Consider the following 18,125-nt stretch of genomic DNA (forward strand, 5'->3'; position numbering starts at 1 on the left):
ATGCCATCCCCACCTCTCAGGCTATAAAAGCCATAAGATGCTCTCTATCCAAGAATAGCTCAAGTTCCATAGCATTGAATAAGGGACAACTATCAGCACAGAGAGGGACCAACTGACAGCTGGGTGAGTTCCCTTCTCTGTTGTGGTCCCTTTGACTCCCCATGATGGGCACTGGACAGGTGCTTCATGTACGCTACATTTCCTCTTTTGAAAGGTGAGTAGTGCACTTCCAATGTGAAGCTGGAGGAAAATGTTGCTTGAAATAAGCCCCCTTGCCCTGTTGATCAAGGAGTTGACTAATCTTCCCATGGAAATGGTTTGAGCTTGAGGATGTGTAGATCCCTGCATTGTTCTGTGTGGGCCGAATGCCAATTTGTAGATTTCTTTGTCTTTTTGAAAGAAAGGGAATGGGTAGCCTCTGACTGATTGACTGATACAGGAGAGTCAGTCCAGCCACCGGCGTATCTGCCTGTGTGCTTTCCTTCTCCAGGGACAGATGCAGCCAACCTCCAACTCCAGGGTCTGCTGCTTCACCCTCCTCATCGCCAGCCTTGTTCTGAGAGGTAAGATCTTGCTGGGCCCCTCAGATCTAGCAAAGAGGAGCTGGATTAGCAAGGTGTCTTTTCTTCTCATGATGAAAGAGCTGGGCCTCTGGGGGGGGTTGATGCCTGCTGTATAATGGAGGTCCACTAATTTGCCATTTTTAGGCAATCTATTGGAGCCAGCCGTGACCTCACAAGTACAAACTATTTTGGGTGTGTGCTATCAGCTGTGGCTGGCACACCAATTATGTCCCTTTCTGTAGAGGGCAGTCCTAGCCACAATGATCCATGTGCTGGTCAATGTTCAAACTAGACGACTGTAATGTACAATACATGGGGCTGCCTTCACAGTCTGGAAACGTCAGCTGGTTGAATATACGGCTGACAGAATCCTGTTGGGTGTATGGTGGTCAGCTTCAATAACCCCTGTGTTCTACCAGCTATACTAGTTTCCAGTGTGTTTCTGGGCCCAGTTTAACATATGGGGTATGGTTTTAATGGTTTAAACCCCTAAATGGTTTGGGCCTGAATTACCTGATGAACTGGCTGCAACTGTATCCTCCTGCCTGCACGCCTCTTGGTGTCTCCACCTTCTAGATCTGTGAGGGGGATGACCACAAGAGACAGGGCCTTTTCTGTGTTGGCTCCACACCTTTAGATCTCCTCCCCCTCAGTAGAGCTGCAGCAGATGGGTACACCAGGCATTTCAAAAAGCTTTGGAGACTCATTTGTTTTGAATTGCCTTCCTCTGAGTAATTTGTCTGTCCCGGTCACTGGATGGGAGTCTAGAATATCATTTTGTTACTAGAATTCCCAGTCTGTTTTTATTTCTGTGGGTCTATATTTATTCTTGGTTTTATTTATTTGTAGCCTTTGTTATTTTATCACCTCTGTTTCATGTAGGGATGATACCATGCCTGTATGCTAAATATGCTTGCGCTCTCCGTTACCAGATGTTGCAGCAAGAAAGTGCCCCATGGGCTGGATGAAGTTCAAGGGAAGCTGCTATGGAGTCTTTGAAGATGACCTGTCATGGGAGGATGCAGAAGTAAGAATGGCCACTTGATGCTTTCTGTGGGCCCAGGAAAGAGCAAGGGTAGCAAACACGAGGCATGTACGCTGAGAGTCTGTGCAGCAGGATGACCAAAAGACCTGCCAGGAATCTCACTCCTGTTGCCGTGATCTTTATCTCAAGAGCCCATGAGTGGTCATTTGGGGATCTAGTGAGTTTCCATGGAGAATTGCTCCTGCGCTGAGATCCTGCTTGCCGCATCCTGTTGGTTGACCACTGAGAGAACAGGATGCTGGATGGGACATGGGCCTGCTCCAGATGCAGGTCTCTTCTGATGTTCTTATGCCACGGCCACTTGACTTGATGGCATGGGGTTGAGGCAGGGCAGGTTGAGGCTGGGGCTGTGGGGCACACTGGCGTGCCCAATCTCCAACATCGCAAGGCAAACAGTGGTGATGTCACCATTGGGAGAAAGGCTTTGTGGCACTTCCCTGCCATGCCCTGGTCAGAAGTATAAGGCCTTTGGAGTTCAGTAGAGCTGCCTCCCAAGAAATGATGGATGGGGCTGCAGTCAGACTGGCCCAGATAAATTAGCCCTTATGCTCTGTACTGCTATTCTTGGGGAGGGGGGGGAGGCTGTTATTATTTTTATTATTTATTAAATTTCTGTACCGCCCCATAGCCAAAGCTGTCTGGGCGGTTTACAACATAAAAAAAATACAATATATAATATACAATTCATATTCAGTACAATTAAAAGGAAAAATACATCACATTTTAAATAGACATAACTAAACAATAAATCTCAACAACGCACATAACATAACAAAATAAATAAACTGAACATAACAGTTATAAAACTATCTAAAACTATTCTCCGATGTCCTGTCCTGCTTCTCCCCACCTCACCCCATCTTCTGTGACCAATAGCACTATAAACATTTGTTATATTAACGGATCAACACAGCTGCCTGCAGTTTTGCATTCTCCTTGCTGCCGCGGCTAGCACCTCTCATGGGGGGGATGAGAATATGGGCTGTCATGACAAGTTCTTACTCTTCAAAAAATGAAATGAAATTAGCCACTCTGGCACTGGGCACTGGAGGCTGTTCCTCATGCGTTCTTATTTCATGTCAGACTCTGTGATGGATTTAGTTGTCTTACATTGGCATAAACAACTCATTCAAGGGTGAGGGTGGGGAAGAAATTATCTTCAATTCTCATTTTAATGTAAACCTGCCTCATCAGAATTTCCTGAAATAACATACAGTGCAGTTCTCCAACCAAATACCATGTTAAAGCATGCCTATATTAGGGGAAAGTGCGTATGATGCATGCATTAGCGAAGACAATATGCACAAGGGCAATATATTAGCAGAAACTGCTTGCAGAATTGACATTAGACAAAATAGCAATCAAAACATGCGCTAAAATGCTGATCAATTTTCATGAGAATTTTTTTAAATCACAAACTCACACAGAAATGTGGGGAACTGAATTTAAAAGTTGGAAAAAAGTAAAAGTGAGTGAAACTGAAATTGACTGATTCACTCATCTGCATTCTAAGGTGAACAAGGGCTGCCCTTGAAGATAGTTCGGAAACTACAGCTAGTCCAGAATGCAGCGGCCAGACTACTGACGCAGACCAGAAGGTCCGCTCATATAACACCCGTTCTGGCCCGTCTGCACTGGCTTCCTATTTGTTTCTGGGCTAGATTCAAAGTGCTGGTTTTGACCTATAAAGCCCTACACAGCATGGGACCGCAATACCTGGTGGAACGCCTCTCCCAATACGAACCTACACTGCACTCAATATCTAAGGCACTCCTCCGAGTGCCATCCCATCGAGAAGCTCGGAGGATGGTGACCAGAACCAGGGCCTTCTCGGTGGTGGCCCCCAAATTGTGGAATAGTCTCCCCGATGAGGTACGCCTGGCACCGACGCTGCTATCTTTTCGGCGCCAGGTGAAAACCTTTTTATACTCCCAGGCATTTTAAAATGTATTTTAATAATTGTTTTATAGTGTATTTTAAATAGTATCTTATTATTATATTTTGATGTGCTTGGTTTTCGTTGTTTGTTGTTTTGATTTTTGATTCTGTTATATTTACTGTATTTATATATTTTGCTTGTTTTACCTTTTATGTACACCGCCCAGAGAGCCTTTTTGGCTTAGGGCGGTATATAAATTAAATAAATTAAATAAATAAATAAATAAACAATTGAACCCTGTGTTACAAATTTCAATGCAGTGCAAATTTCAGTGAAGTCATAAGCCTGAAGCTGTTTTTAGTGTGGTGCAAATGAAATATGGCAGTAGGGGCTGTTGGTTCCATGTCAGTGGGGCAGCGGAATCCGCTCTGGGATTTAGTTCAAGGAGTCCAAGGTGTTCTCATGACATTTCTGAGTCAAGGCTGGTTGCATAAAACTGCTTGTTTTTCTTTTCTCTCAGCAAAACTGCCGTAAATATGGAGTCCATGGCCACCTGGCCTCTATCCTTGATGAGGCTCAGCTGAATAAGGTGTCTTCCTTCATTAAGAAATGGCACAAGGATGTGGAACACATCTGGATCGGACTGTATGACCCAACTAGGGTGAATATCCAAGCCTTTCATCTCCTTTTTCCTCACACTGTCGGACCCGATAATTAACCCTTGGTTCAAAAGAATTCAATGGGAAGGCTGTTGATGGAGCCAGATCAGCTCTTCTCCGGTTGATGCCTTCTAGATATTGTTGTGTTGATGTTGTTAGATGCTTTAACACAAAGCGACTTGGGTTAAAACCCATTAAAACAAACAGAGCCAATAAAACCTCAAAACGCAGATCTATACAGATGAAAGACAGATCCTACAGGTCCCACCCCACAAAAAGTGGCCACAAACGCCTGAAACCCTTCAAATTAAGGGCCAAAACCCAAGTACGACGATGGAACTGATTACCTAGACAGGTAGTGGGCTCTCCAACGTTGGAGGCATTCAAGAGGCAGCTGGACAGCCATCTGTTGGGAATGCTTTGATTTGGATTCCTGCATTGAGCAGGGGTTGGACTTGATGGCCTTATAGGCCCCTTCCAACGCTACTATTCTATGATTCTAAGTAAGGAGGAAAGGCTTTGCCTGGGGCCTGAAAGTAAAGATGGCACCACATGTGCCTCGCTGGCTGTTTGGGGCTAACAACTCCTATCTACCATTCAAACACTGGAGACTCACGAGGAACTAATGGGGGCACAGCCATTTTAGTCTCTCGGTTTTGTATTCAGTTCCTGTTAATGTCAGATGGGATGCTCTTGCTTCGCAATTAGCTACCGTCCGATAGCCCTGTTTTATGCATGCACTCAAAGATCCTGTGAAGGGGGAGCAGAGAAGTGTGTGTGTCGCCCCCTCAACCAGCCTCCAAGCTCACTTATCACCAACCACCCCAAGTTGAGCAGGGAAGTCCAGAGGGGTATCCTACATGTGTTCTCCTAGAAAGGGATGCTGGTACTTACTGCTGCATTTTCTTCTGCTTGGTGTGGGGAGAGTATACCATGGCGGTTCCCAAATATTTCCCCCCACGGACCACTGGAAAACTGCTGAGGGGCTTGGCCTGTTGTAGCAATTGGAATAGGCTGTGCTAGATGCTGTATGAACTTTAATTATATCTTTATTGCTTCTTTGATTTTTTTACATTACATTTTATTGTATTTTGAAATCTGTGGAACGCAAATTGTAAATCAATAAAATACAGTATAAGAAACATCAGGAGCAATAAAGATACAATTAAAAATCAATGTGAACATTTAATGGGGGTGTGCAGAAGACCACCTGAATGTAGCCCATGGTCCACCTACTGCAGCATGGGAACCCTGGTATACAGGATTCACTGCAAAAACTGTCTATACATTCAATGTACTTGAGGCCCAAAGGGTCACTCTTTACTCTTGGAAGGAATACAGGCATACCCCGCTTTAACGTTCGCAATGGGACCGGAGAGTATACTTTAAGTGAAAATCTACTTTAAGTGAAGCAATTGTCTTCACTTGTACTGCAAGCAATCACCACTAGATGGCAGCAGCGTCATGCCAATAAAGTGTACGTTATTGCGAAGCTCGCGAACCTTAAGCGGGGTATGGGGACATATGGAGCATGTATGTTATAGCGAGGCAACGTTAAGCGGGGTATGCCTGTAATCAAGATGTGTATGGATAGCATGTGTGCCTATGCACAACGCTTATTTCTACAGCAGATACAACCACCATCCCTGAGATTGGGGAGAAGAGAAGTTCAATTAAGTTTATTTTATTTTTATTTTTTATTTAATTTATATCCCACCCTTCCTCCCAGCAGGAGCCCAGAGCAGCAAACAAAGCGCTAAAAACACTGTAAAACATCAAGTGCATCTGCATTTGGAATACTGTGTACAGTTCTGGTCGCCTCATCTCAAAAAGGATATTATAGAGGCTTCTGTTAGCACCAATCAGTGATGGAAATGAGTCTCTTTGAGGGCACGCTTTCCCCTTGCTGCACCAGGGAGTTCCTAATGAAAAAAATGATGAGAACTGAGGGCATCAGCTGAGGTTGCAAAGGGAGGAGTGAGACCAAGGTGAGATGCAAAGAGATTGCAGGGCAAAGAAGGAGCTGTCCTTCACTACAAAGACCTCCGCTTCTATAGTGCTGATGGAGAAACATCATTATGTAAAATGTGTAGATTCTTCTGTAAATATGCTGTGTAAATAAATAGTCCATCACTGCAACTTCACTGCCTCTAGTTCATTTGCAGTTCAAAGTGCAGGTTAACAGCTTTAACATCTTGGGAACAGGGTACCTTGAGGATGGTCTTCTCCTATGCAAGCCGGTCCACTCATTGAGGCTTTCCAGGAATCTCCCCTTCACAAATGCCGAACACTGAAATTGCGTTTGCCTGGGAAGCCAGAGGGCAGAGGTGTCTTGGAGGAGTTCTGGATGGACCTTTTCACAGAGCAGGAGAGATGACATCATCTGGGGAGTGCCGGGGTCATCGATGGACCCTCCTTGCTCTGGCAAGTGAAGGCTCTTCATATCATCCACATCCTCACCTGCTAGGCCTTCTCTTTTAAGCGTTGTGCCCCAGCCCTCCCTCTCTTCAAAGGAGAAGTGTTTTCACGCTCCCCAGGTTCCAGGGCTGCCTTTCCCAGGATCAGTTCTGCAGGCTTTTGCAATTAATCGTTCTGTTACGATTGTCCTGGTTGGGCAGATGGAAAACAATCTCTAGGCTCCAACAGGGCTGAACACAAAGGTACACCTGACAGACTTAGTACTTCAGTATCCTGAGTGCTCCGTCTGCCAGCCACAAATCTCTTTGCACCCGTTTCCCACATACTCTCAGACACATACACACACAACAATTATTTACAGCCAGGTAGGCAGGATGAGATCTGGAGCAGGCACTCCCAGTCATCAGGATGAAATAATATCAATATTGACCCATGAAATCTTCATTACAGGCTGATAGAACAGGAAAGATGCCAAAGTTATAAGAACTGAATCTACTGGGCAGAGCTTTCAGTGGTGGAGAGGTCACTGGGGAGCCCAGAAAGGGCTACTGAAACACTATTACAGGGATTGTCATAGTGGTGCCTTCCAGATGTGTCTGGGCTACAACTCGCTTCATCCCTGATCATCGCCCATGGTCCCTGGGGCTGAAGGGATCTGTAGTCAGGAAGGGGTTTGCTGCCTAGTTCTAATCTGCTTGAGTTCCGCCAGTCTGGCTTTCAGTGCAGAGCCATCTGTTTTTGTTTATTTATTAATTATTTTATTTCTATCCCACCCTTCCTCCCAGCAGGAGCCCAGCGTGGCAAACAGAAGCACTAAAAACACTTTAAAACTTCATAAAACATCATCATCAAAACAGACCTTAAAATACATTAAAACAAAACAACATGAAAACATTTTAAATGTCTTTTTAAAAAGGGTTAAAAACATTATTAAAAAAATATTAACAATTTGCTCCCGTTTGCTTTTGCAATTGCAGATTTGCTGATTTTTTAAAGCAAAAATAGTAATGTAATTTTTAACAAAAATGCTTATGAACTACGGAGAAGCAGTCAATTTTTTCATATATGTGTAAAACAGCATATAAATAAGTCAGTGTGAGAGAGAAACTGCTGCAATTGACAGAGTTGTTGTAATAAAATGACATTTTGTATTAATGCTGCTTGTGAACCTTAATGTGATATCCATCCACCAGTACAATCTTCACACTCTGCAACAAACCATTAATTTAGGTCCTCTGCAGAATACCCATGCAGATACTGCTGGGTGTGGTATCTGTGATGTTGTTGTCAGTTTGAAGAAGAAATTATGAATTCTTTCATAGATGAAAATGAAAAAAAAATGCATTGCATTGAAACCTCATTTGGTAAATTGAGAAAACTACATTTTCTTCTGCGATTTAATTTGATAATGAATATCGACCCAAATGATTAATTAACCTAAACATGATATAAAGAACAGAAGAATTAGAGAACAGACGGACTAAGAAAAAATGTAACATGAATATTAATGGCCTTTTCTGCTAATTAACAAAACAAAGAGAAAATTGGAGGGAGGTTAACGGAGGGCTCCACTTGAACCAGAATGGAACCAGACTGCTGGCACTTAAAATTAAAAAGGTAGCAGAGCAGCTTTTAAACTGACTGAGGGGGGAAACCCAACAGGAGCTGAGAAAGGTCCGGTTCGGAATAAACCTCCCCCCCGGGATAAAGACCAAAGAAATGATGAAATTTTAAAAGGGGTAGGCCTAGAAGTAGGCATTGTGAGAGCAGGGGCACAGCATATAAATTCAGAACAGCAAAATTACCACAGGCCTAACCACAAGTGCCAAAGACACTTGAAGAGAGACACTGCTTACAAGTGCCTGTACGCTAATGCTAGGAGCCTCCGAACCAAGATGGGAGAACTGGAGTGCTTGGTCTTAGAGGAGAGCATTGGTATAGTGAGCATAACGGAGACCTGGTGGAATGGAGAAAACCAGTGGGATACGGTTATCCCTGGATATAAACTATATCGGAAGGACAGGGAAGGACGTATTGGTGGCGGAGTCGCTCTATACGTGAAAGAAGGCATTGAATCCAGCAAGCTCGAAACCCCAAAAGAGGCAGACTCCTCCACAGAATCGTTGTGGGTGGTGATACCGTGCCCCAGGAGGGACTTAATACTGGGAACGATCTATCGTCCCCCTGATCAAAATGCTCAGGGAGACCTTGAGATGAGATATGAAATTAAGGAAGCATCCAAACTAGGAAATGTGGTAGTAATGGGTGACTTCAACTACCCGGACATAGACTGGCTGCATATGTGTTCCAGTCATGACAAGGAAGCAAAGTTTCTAGATATTCTAAATGACTATTCCCTAGATCAGTTGGTCATGGAACCGACCAGAGGGACGGCAACCCTGGACTTAATCCTCAGTGGGGACCGGGACCTGGTGCGAGATGTAAGTGTTGTTGAACCGATTGGGAGCAGTGACCACAGTGCTATTAAATTAAACATACATGTAACTGGCCAATTGCCAAGAAAATCCAACACGGTCACATTTGACTTCAAAAGAGGAAACTTCACAAAAATGAGGGGATTGGTAAAAAGAAAGCTGAAAAACAAAGTCCAGAGGGTCACATCACTCGAAAATGCTTGGAAGTTGTTAAAAACACTATATTAGAAGCTCAACTGGAGTGCATACCGCAGATCAGAAAAGGTACCGCCAGGGCCAAGAAGATGCCAGCATGGTTAATGAGCAAAGTCAAGGAAGCTCTTAGAGGCAAAAAGTCTTCCTTCAGAAAATGGAAGTCTTGTCCGAATGAAGAAAATAAAAAAGAACACAAACTCTGGCAAAAGAAATGCAAGAAGACAATAAGGGATGCTAAAAAAGAATTTGAGGAGCACATTGCTAAGAACATAAAAACCAACAACAAAAAATTCTATAAATACATTCAAAGCAGGAGACCATCTAGGGAGACAATTGGACCCTTGGATGATAAGGGAGTCAAAGGTGTACTAAAGAACGATAAGGAGATTGCAGAGAAGCTAAATGAATTCTTTGCATCTGTCTTCACAGTGGAAGATATAGGGCAGATCCCTGAACCTGAACTAACATTTGCAGGAAGGGATTCTGAGGAACTGAGACAAATAATGGTAACGAGAGAGGAAGTTCTAAGCTTAATGGACAATATAAAAACTGACAAATCACCGGGCCCGGATAGCATCCACCCGAGAGTTCTCAAAGAACTCAAAGGTGAAATTGCTGATCTGCTAACTAAAATATGTAACTTGTCCCTTGGGTCCTCCTCCGTGCCTGAGGACTGGAAAGTGGCAAATGTAACACCAATCTTCAAAAAGGGATCCAGAGGGGATCCCGGAAATTACAGGCCAGTTAGCTTAACTTCTGTCCCTGGAAAACTGGTAGAAAATATTATTAAAGCTAGATTAACTAAGCACATAGAAGAACAAGCCTTGCTGAAGCAGAGCCAGCATGGCTTCTACAAGGGAAAGTCCTGTCTCAGTAACCTATTAGAATTCTTTGAGAGTGTCAACAAGCATATAGATAGAGGTGATCCAGTGGACATAGTTTACTTAGACTTTCAAAAAGCGTTTGACAAGGTACCTCACCAAAGGCTTCTGAGGAAGCTTAGCAGTCATGGAATAAGAGGAGAGGTCCTCTTGTGGATAAGGAATTGGTTAAGAAGCAGAAAGCAGAGAGTAGGAATAAACGGACAGTTCTCCCAATAGAGGGCTGTAGAAAGTGGAGTCCCTCAAGGATCGGTATTGGGACCTGTACTTTTCAACTTGTTCATTAATGACCTAGAATTAGGAGTGAGCAGTGAAGTGGCCAAGTTTGCTGACGACACTAAATTGTTCAGGGTTGTTAAAACAAAAAGGGATTGCGAAGAGCTCCAAAAAGACCTCTCCAAACTGAGTGAATGGGCGGAAAAATGGCAAATGCAATTCAATATAAACAAGTGTAAAATTATGCATATTGGAGCAAAAAATCTTAATTTCACATATACGCTCATGGGGTCTGAACTGGCAGTGACTGACCAGGAGAGAGACCTCGGGGTTGTGGTGGACAGCACGATGAAAATGTCGACCCAGTATGCGGCAGCTGTGAAAAAGGCAAATTCCATGCTAGCGATAATTAGGAAAGGTATTGAAAATAAAACAGCCAATATCATAATGCCATTGTATAAATCTATGGTGCGGCCACATTTGGAATACTGTGTACAGTTCTGGTCGCCAGAGTTGGAAAAGGTTCAGAAGAGGGCAACCAGAATGATCAAGGGGATGGAGCGACTCTCTTATGAGGAAAAGTTGCAGCATTTGGGGCTTTTTAGTTTAGAGAAAAGGCGGGTCAGAGGAGACATGATAGAAGTGTATAAAATTATGCATGGCATTGAGAAAGTGGATAGAGAAAAGTTCTTCTCCCTCTCTCATAATACTAGAACTCGTGGACATTCAAAGAAGCTGAATGTTGGAAGACTCAGGACAGACAAAAGGAAGTACCTCTTTACTCAGCGCATAGTTAAACTATGGAATTTGCTCCCACAAGATGCAGTAATGGCCACCAGCTTGGATGGCTTTAAAAGAAGATTAGACAAATTCATGGAGGACAGGACTATCAATGGCTACTAGCCATGATGGCTGTGCTCTGCCACCCTAGTCAGAGGCAGCATGCTTCTGAAAACCAGTTGCCGGAAGCCTCAGGAGGGGAGAGTGTTCTTGTACTCGGGTCCTGCTTGCGGGCTTCCCCCAGGCACCTGGTTGGCCACTGTGAGAACAGGATGCTGGACTAGATGGGCCACTGGCCTGATCTAGCAGGCTCTTCTTATGTTCTTATGTTCTTATGATGTAAATGGTGATTGTTATCACCTAGAGATCCGTTACGAATACATCAGCTTACAGGCCAGCCAATTACAAATAATGTAAAATCAGGAGCAGAGTTTTTTTAAGTGCCGATGAAAGCTGCGATCCGTGCCAGTCTGAAAAGACAGCAGATTGTCAGATTATGTCAAAATCCAGTAAGAAATCTGATTTAGCAGATATACTCCTCCATCCCTAGTCTATAGTCCAACTGCATCTGCAGGGCACCACATTGGCCACCCTCGCTATATGTTACTTCCAAACTGCAGAGCTGCATCCTATATTTTGGTACTGTTAACTATACCATGGCCATAAGCATACCTGCAGGAAACTGTGAACATTAATTTTAGCTGAACACCTATGGGGCTGTTACCTTGTTGCACAAATTCATGAGGGGGGGGACTGACCCCTCCCCTCCTTGAAAGTTGGATGAAAAGTAACTTCCAAAGTTGATTTTTTTTCTGGTCTCCACAAGGGTGCATCACCAAAACAGCTCCATCTCTTGAGGGGAGCAGAACTATATTCCCTGGAGTCCACACTGCATTTTCACTTGGGATTCACTGCACACAGAGATACTGGAGGATGTGAAGCAGGGGAACATAGCAGGGATTTCCTGGGCCTGTGCTCTGCCTCTTCCAGACACACTGTGATCCTTGACAACTCTGTGTGTGTGTGTGTGTGTGTGTGTGTGTAGATGGCCACATGAGATGGTACCCTGTTGTGAACAAGTGATGACAAAATACCAATCCATTTCCATTGATAACTGGGGGGGGGTATCACCAGGGGCGACCCCCTAACCAGAGCTTGAAAAACCCAGTGGAATGGCATAAATATTAATTACTTTTAAATCTGGTCAGGTCTCTACCCTCTGATTTGGTATCATTAAATGCACCTCTAAAACACAACTGCAGGTTGTCGGCCGCTTAGCCTGTCATTAGGTCTGCTATATGGAAGATGTTCTGGGCTGTCCCTATGTATTTACAGTAGATTTTCATTGCTATGATTCTACACCTTATTGAGGGGAAACTTCCTACTGGTGTGGAAATCATATATCGAACAGATGGAATGCTTTTTAATCTCAGTAGGCTGAAAGCAAAAAGTAAGGTAATGTCAACGTCTGTCGTAGAACTTCAATATGCCGACAATAATGTAGTTTCTACACATTCAGAGGAAGATCTTCAAACTATCCTAAATGTCTTCGCAGAAGCATATGGAAAGCTTGGGCTCTCACTTAATATTAAAAAAACCAAAGTGCTTCATCAACAGGTGCAAACTAGTCCCTCTGTAGCACCATCAATCCAGCTTAATGGTGTGACGTTGGAGAACGTTGATCACTTCCCCTATCTTGGCAGCCATCTCTCTGTAAAAGCTGACATCGACGCTGAAATTCAGCATTGTCTGAGCTCTGAGAGTGCCGCATTTTCCCGAATGAAGCATAGAGCGTTCGAGGATTGGGATATTCGCAGGGAGACCAAAATGCTTATTTACAAAGCCATTGTACTACCGACCTTACTGTGCGCCTGTGAAACATGGACCATTTATAAACGCTGCTCCCAACTTCTTGAAAGATTCCACCAATGCTGCCTCCGGAAAATTCTGCAAATTACTTGGGAAGACAGACGGACTAATGTCTGCGTTTTGGAAGAAGCGGAGACTACCAGTGTTGAAACAATGATCCTTCAACATCAACTTTGCTGGACTGGCCATGTTGTTCGAATGCCTAATCACCGTCTTCCAAAGCAGCTACTTTACTCCTAACTTAAGGATGCAAAATGGAACATTGTTGGACAACAAAAGAGGTTTAAAGATGTTCTTAAAATGAATCTAAAAAAATGTAACATGAACATGGACAACTGGGAAGTCTTGCCCATGAACGTCCCAATGGAGGTCGGCTATTATCTTTTTTTTTTCAATAATTTTTATTCAGATTTTCATAAAACATACAAGACAAAATCATAAAACATTCAAAGACAAAAAACAAAATCAAAAATAGTTAAACAAAAAGAAAAAAAGAAAAGAAGAAAAAAAAAAAAACAAAAATAAAAAATAAAGAGTAAAATATTGACTTCCCATTTGTCAAAGATCAAATCAGTTATAAGTCTATAATATATAGCAATCCTGTCTCTTAAGTCATATTATAAAATCACTTTCCTCCAGTAGTTATCTTACTTAATCATCAAATCTCATAAACATTACTTTATTCTTTCCACAAAAAGTCAAAGAGAGGTTTCAATTCTTTAAGAAATATATCTATCAATTTTTTTTTCCAGATAAGCATATCGATTAATCCATCTCATTACTAATTATGATAATCTTATTGTCATAACCATAGTCAAAATAAACATTTCAATTAATCCATCACATCAGAATCTGTTAGGTTCAGTAATTTCAGTAGCCATTGTTCTATTATCTCTATTAGTTCCATTTTCCATCTTCCATCTTCAGTAGTCTTGTTAAGTCCAGTAATTTCAATATCCAATCTTCCATTATCAGTATTCCATAATAATCTTGCTGTCAAAGCCATAGTCATATAATAAGAGTCTGATGGGAATTACCTCTATCCCAAATATTTTCTTGCCATCCATTCTGAATAAGTTGCTGAAATACTGCTGTAAAATCATATCTCTGTTCTTTTTTTCAAAATACACTGGGTCATCTCTTAAAAGTTTTTCCATTGTCACATGGCTGCAGTTAATTCCATAGATTTTCTCTATATTGGGCTCCATCACATCATTCCAGTCCAGAAGATAATCCATGCCATTGATAACTTTATCTCTAGAATCTTCATTAATTTCTTCAGAGATAACATTAAGTTCCAAACAATAGATTTTATTTCTAAAGTCCATAGACTCCAAATCTTGTTCCTGTTCCACGTTTGTTCCAATCTCCGGGATCTCCTCTCTCACAGGGACCCCATTCCAGTCTCCAGGGTCTCCTCTCTCACAGGGACCCCTATTCCAATCTCCGGGGTCTCCTCTCTCACAGGGACCCCTTCCAGGGTCACCTCTCTCACAGGGACCCTTATATCTTTAATCTCCTGCTTCATTTTACTCAATTCAATTTTCGTTATCTCAATCTCATTCATTATTCTCTGAAACATAGTTATTTCCAGATTCTCAGCCACTTTCTTAATTGCCATTTTAAAAGAAAAATATAGGAAAACCACTTCTTATTTCAGCAACAATTGGGTTAATACTCCAAACTTGGTGACATCACAGTATAAACAGAGCAGACAGCCTTATCTCTCCAATAGTTAAGTAAACAAAATGCAGTTCCCAGGATCGAAGCAATTAATGGCAATCGTCAAGAAACAGATTCGTCAAAATAAACTAGACCAAAAAGAGAGTAGTCTCAAAACAGTATAATATTTTTCAAAATAAAAATCTGGAATAGAAATCCCTCTTCTGTGTGTATCTTTAGAATGCAAATCCAGGACAGCTTTTTGCAACAAAAACAGAGATAAGCTATTAATTAGTGCGTAGCAGAGAGAAGTTATGGCTCCCCAGTGAGATGTCAAAAACCGATCAATCTGGCAAATCTCTTTTAAACAGCAACAATTTAAGTCAAGTAAAAGAAAAATATAGAAAGAAGGGTGCTTGCCTGTTAGTGCGTTCTCTCTTAGAAGATAAGATGAACGTTCGCTTTAACAGATAGAGCTTGCTGTTGAAAATCCGTCCCACCTTCGTCGGCTGGACCTCGTCCCATAAATTAATGAGATCTGGTCGTCCCAACAAAAATAGGCTTTGAGGTTAATCTCTTCGTTTCTCCCTACCCGGGAGAAGTTTAATCAGTCAAAAAAAAAAGAAAAAACTGACTGATATATCTGAATAAGCTTCTTTTGAGGCAGGAGCCCGTCTCAAAAGCAGGCACAGGCTAAGTCACCCTTCCCGGAAGTCGGAGGTCGGCTATTATCAAAGGTACTGTGGACTTTGGAGAAGCACGAATACAGGGCGAATGGGACAAACGACAAACATCAAACAAATCCTCATTGTGACCATCTTCCATCTAGAAACCTATGTCCTCACTGTGGGAGGCTGTGTGGATCCAGAATTGGCCTCCACTGTCACTTACGGACCCACCGTTAAAAACCTTATCTTGGAAGACAATCTTACTCGGCCCGAGTGATTGCCAATGAATGACTGTAGATTTCTCCCCTCAGTGGGCCCAATACAACTGCCTTTCATCACGGCACAGCCGTTTGCTGATACAGAAGGTTTTTTGGCTGCCTTCCGTAGAGTCAGTGAAAGGGAGCCTGTAGATGGACAGTTTGTCATCTTTGAAACAACAAATGGGGATTGGATGACAGGCTATCACTACACCACCATAGCCTACGTAGCAGATGCAGGTGAAGAAGACCCAGGATGGATATGTGCTCATGTTCATAAATATGAGAGCTGATGTACACCTCTGAACCCAGGAAGCAAGAGTTGCTGCTTGGCTAGGAGCCATGCCAGAGCACTCTCCTGGGGTGACAAAGTACGGGCCAGTGGCTATAAGTGCAACTGATCCATGGGTTATAGAGGGAAGGAATTATACCCCATTAACTCCCAAAGAAATGCCAGGGCTGGTCAACAGAGATGCCATGGCATGAGAATATGAGGTTTTGAGGACAACTTGCTAGGCGTTCAGGGACAGAGTCAAGAGCCCAACAGGCTCAGAGAACTCAAGGAATCTTGCCAAGGCAGCAAGAGCCAGCTTCACCAGGCCAGCTGGTGTCTCCCCACCTATTCATTGCGGTGGTTGTTGTTGTTACCCCACCTTTTCCCCATAACTGGGACTCAAGGCAGCTTACAAAAATTAAAACAAATACAGTAAAAAACATAGAAATAAAACTAAAGGAGTTATAATTAAAATGTAATTAAACTAATTATAACATTAAAACCATTTAAAACACAGCAATTAAAAAACACAACATGCAAATCAGTAAGAACAGCACCCTGTTTAGTAGCCCTTGTAGTTAGTTCCCAAAAGCCTGTCAGAACAGAAAAGTCTTCACCTCTCAACGTAAGGACAGCAGGGAGGGAGCCAGTCTAACCTCCCTAGGAAGGGATTTCCAGAGCCTGGGGGCAGCCACCGAGAAGGCTCTTTCCTGTGTTCCTACCAGACATGCCTGTGAGGGTGGCAGGACCGAGAGAAGGGTCTCAGGGTTCAGATAGTCTCATATGGGAAAATATGGTCCTTTAGATACAGAGCTTGGAAAAGTTACTTTTTTGAACTACAACTTCCATCAGCCCAATCCAGTGCCCATGCTGGTTGGGGCTGATGGGAGTTGTAGTTCAGAAAAAGTAAGTTTTTGAAGCTCTGTTTAGATAGCCTGGGGCTGAGCCATATAGGGCTTCATAAATCATAACCAGCACTTGGAATTGTGCTCAGAAATAGACTGGTAGCCAGTGGAGCTGTTATATCACAGGAGTCGTATGTACAAAACTGAGAGCTGAATCTTACTTTGTCAGCAGCAACAGGACAGTGACCTCCACTATACCTGATGCAAGGCCGGTTACGGACGGCACTGTCCCCTCTGCAGCCCTCAGCATCTGCCACCTGAAGTGACCATCCCACTCTACCTAATGGTAGGGCTGGCCCAGTTCCACAGCACTACCTGTAAGCCTCCAGCCACACCTGGAGGGAGCAACCCTTTCCAAAGAAAAGGCAATCTGTACATTCCCAGAGGCACTTTAATTCCTTTTCTAATGTTCTCTTGGTGGGAAAGGACCGAGGTAGATGCTTGGAGGGACTCAGCCTGGCTTGACAGGACTTCTGCAAAGCAGAGATAGCAGCTCCATGAATGGATTGAAGGACACCAAGTAAAACTCAGAGCCACAGGTAATCTTGGAAGATAATTTATTGGTGTCACAGCCCAGAGAAGAGAAAGCCTGACCCACAGACACTGTATGGGACTTGGGCAGCCTTCCTCAGTTGTGCTGACTGGGCCTGATGAGAGTTGTGATCCAAAACATCTGGAGGGCAGCAGGTTGGGAATGTTGGACTTGGGTACTGGAATGCAATGAATGAAAATGCTTGGAGCCCCATGGAAGGAAACGGCCTCTAGGTCGGTCCTATTTTCCCAGGTGTTGAGCATGTCGGAGTCTTAAATAACTCACTTCTCTCTGCCTCAGAATGTAAATTTGCACAAGTAGGGGTGCTTTTTTGCACACTCATCGTCACTCCAATTCATGTATTCTAGAAGACAACAAGTAAGGATGTTACTGACGCTCATCATCAGCCAATCTGGAGCCCAGTTCACCAGGTGTAATGGAAGGGGAAAACCAACCCTGGCAAGCTTCAGGAGGCTGAAGAGGCCCCCTCCCAGCTGGTACCTTCTGGGGAAGGAGGAGGAGAAGGGCCCTGTCCGCATGATACATTTAAAGCAGTGTCATACCACTTTCAACAATAGTGGTTTCCCCCAAAGAATCCTGGGAACTGTGGCTTGTTAAGGGTGCTGTTAGGAGGCCTCCTATTCCTCTTACAGAGCTACCATTCCCAGAGTGGTCTAACATTTGGGTGAAGGACCATAACTCAATGGCATGCAGAAGGTCCCAGGTTCAACCCTTGGCATCTCCAGGCAGGGCTAGGAGAGAATCTTGTCTGAATTTCTGCCACCAGTTAGCATAGACCACTGTTCTTCAACCTTGGGTCTCGAGATGTTGTTGGACTACAACTCCCATCATCCTTGGCCATTGGCTAAGGTGGCTGGGGTTGATGG

Source organism: Rhineura floridana, chromosome 8 (genome assembly GCF_030035675.1).
Source record: "Rhineura floridana isolate rRhiFlo1 chromosome 8, rRhiFlo1.hap2, whole genome shotgun sequence".
Taxonomy (NCBI): Eukaryota; Metazoa; Chordata; class Lepidosauria; order Squamata; family Rhineuridae; genus Rhineura; species Rhineura floridana.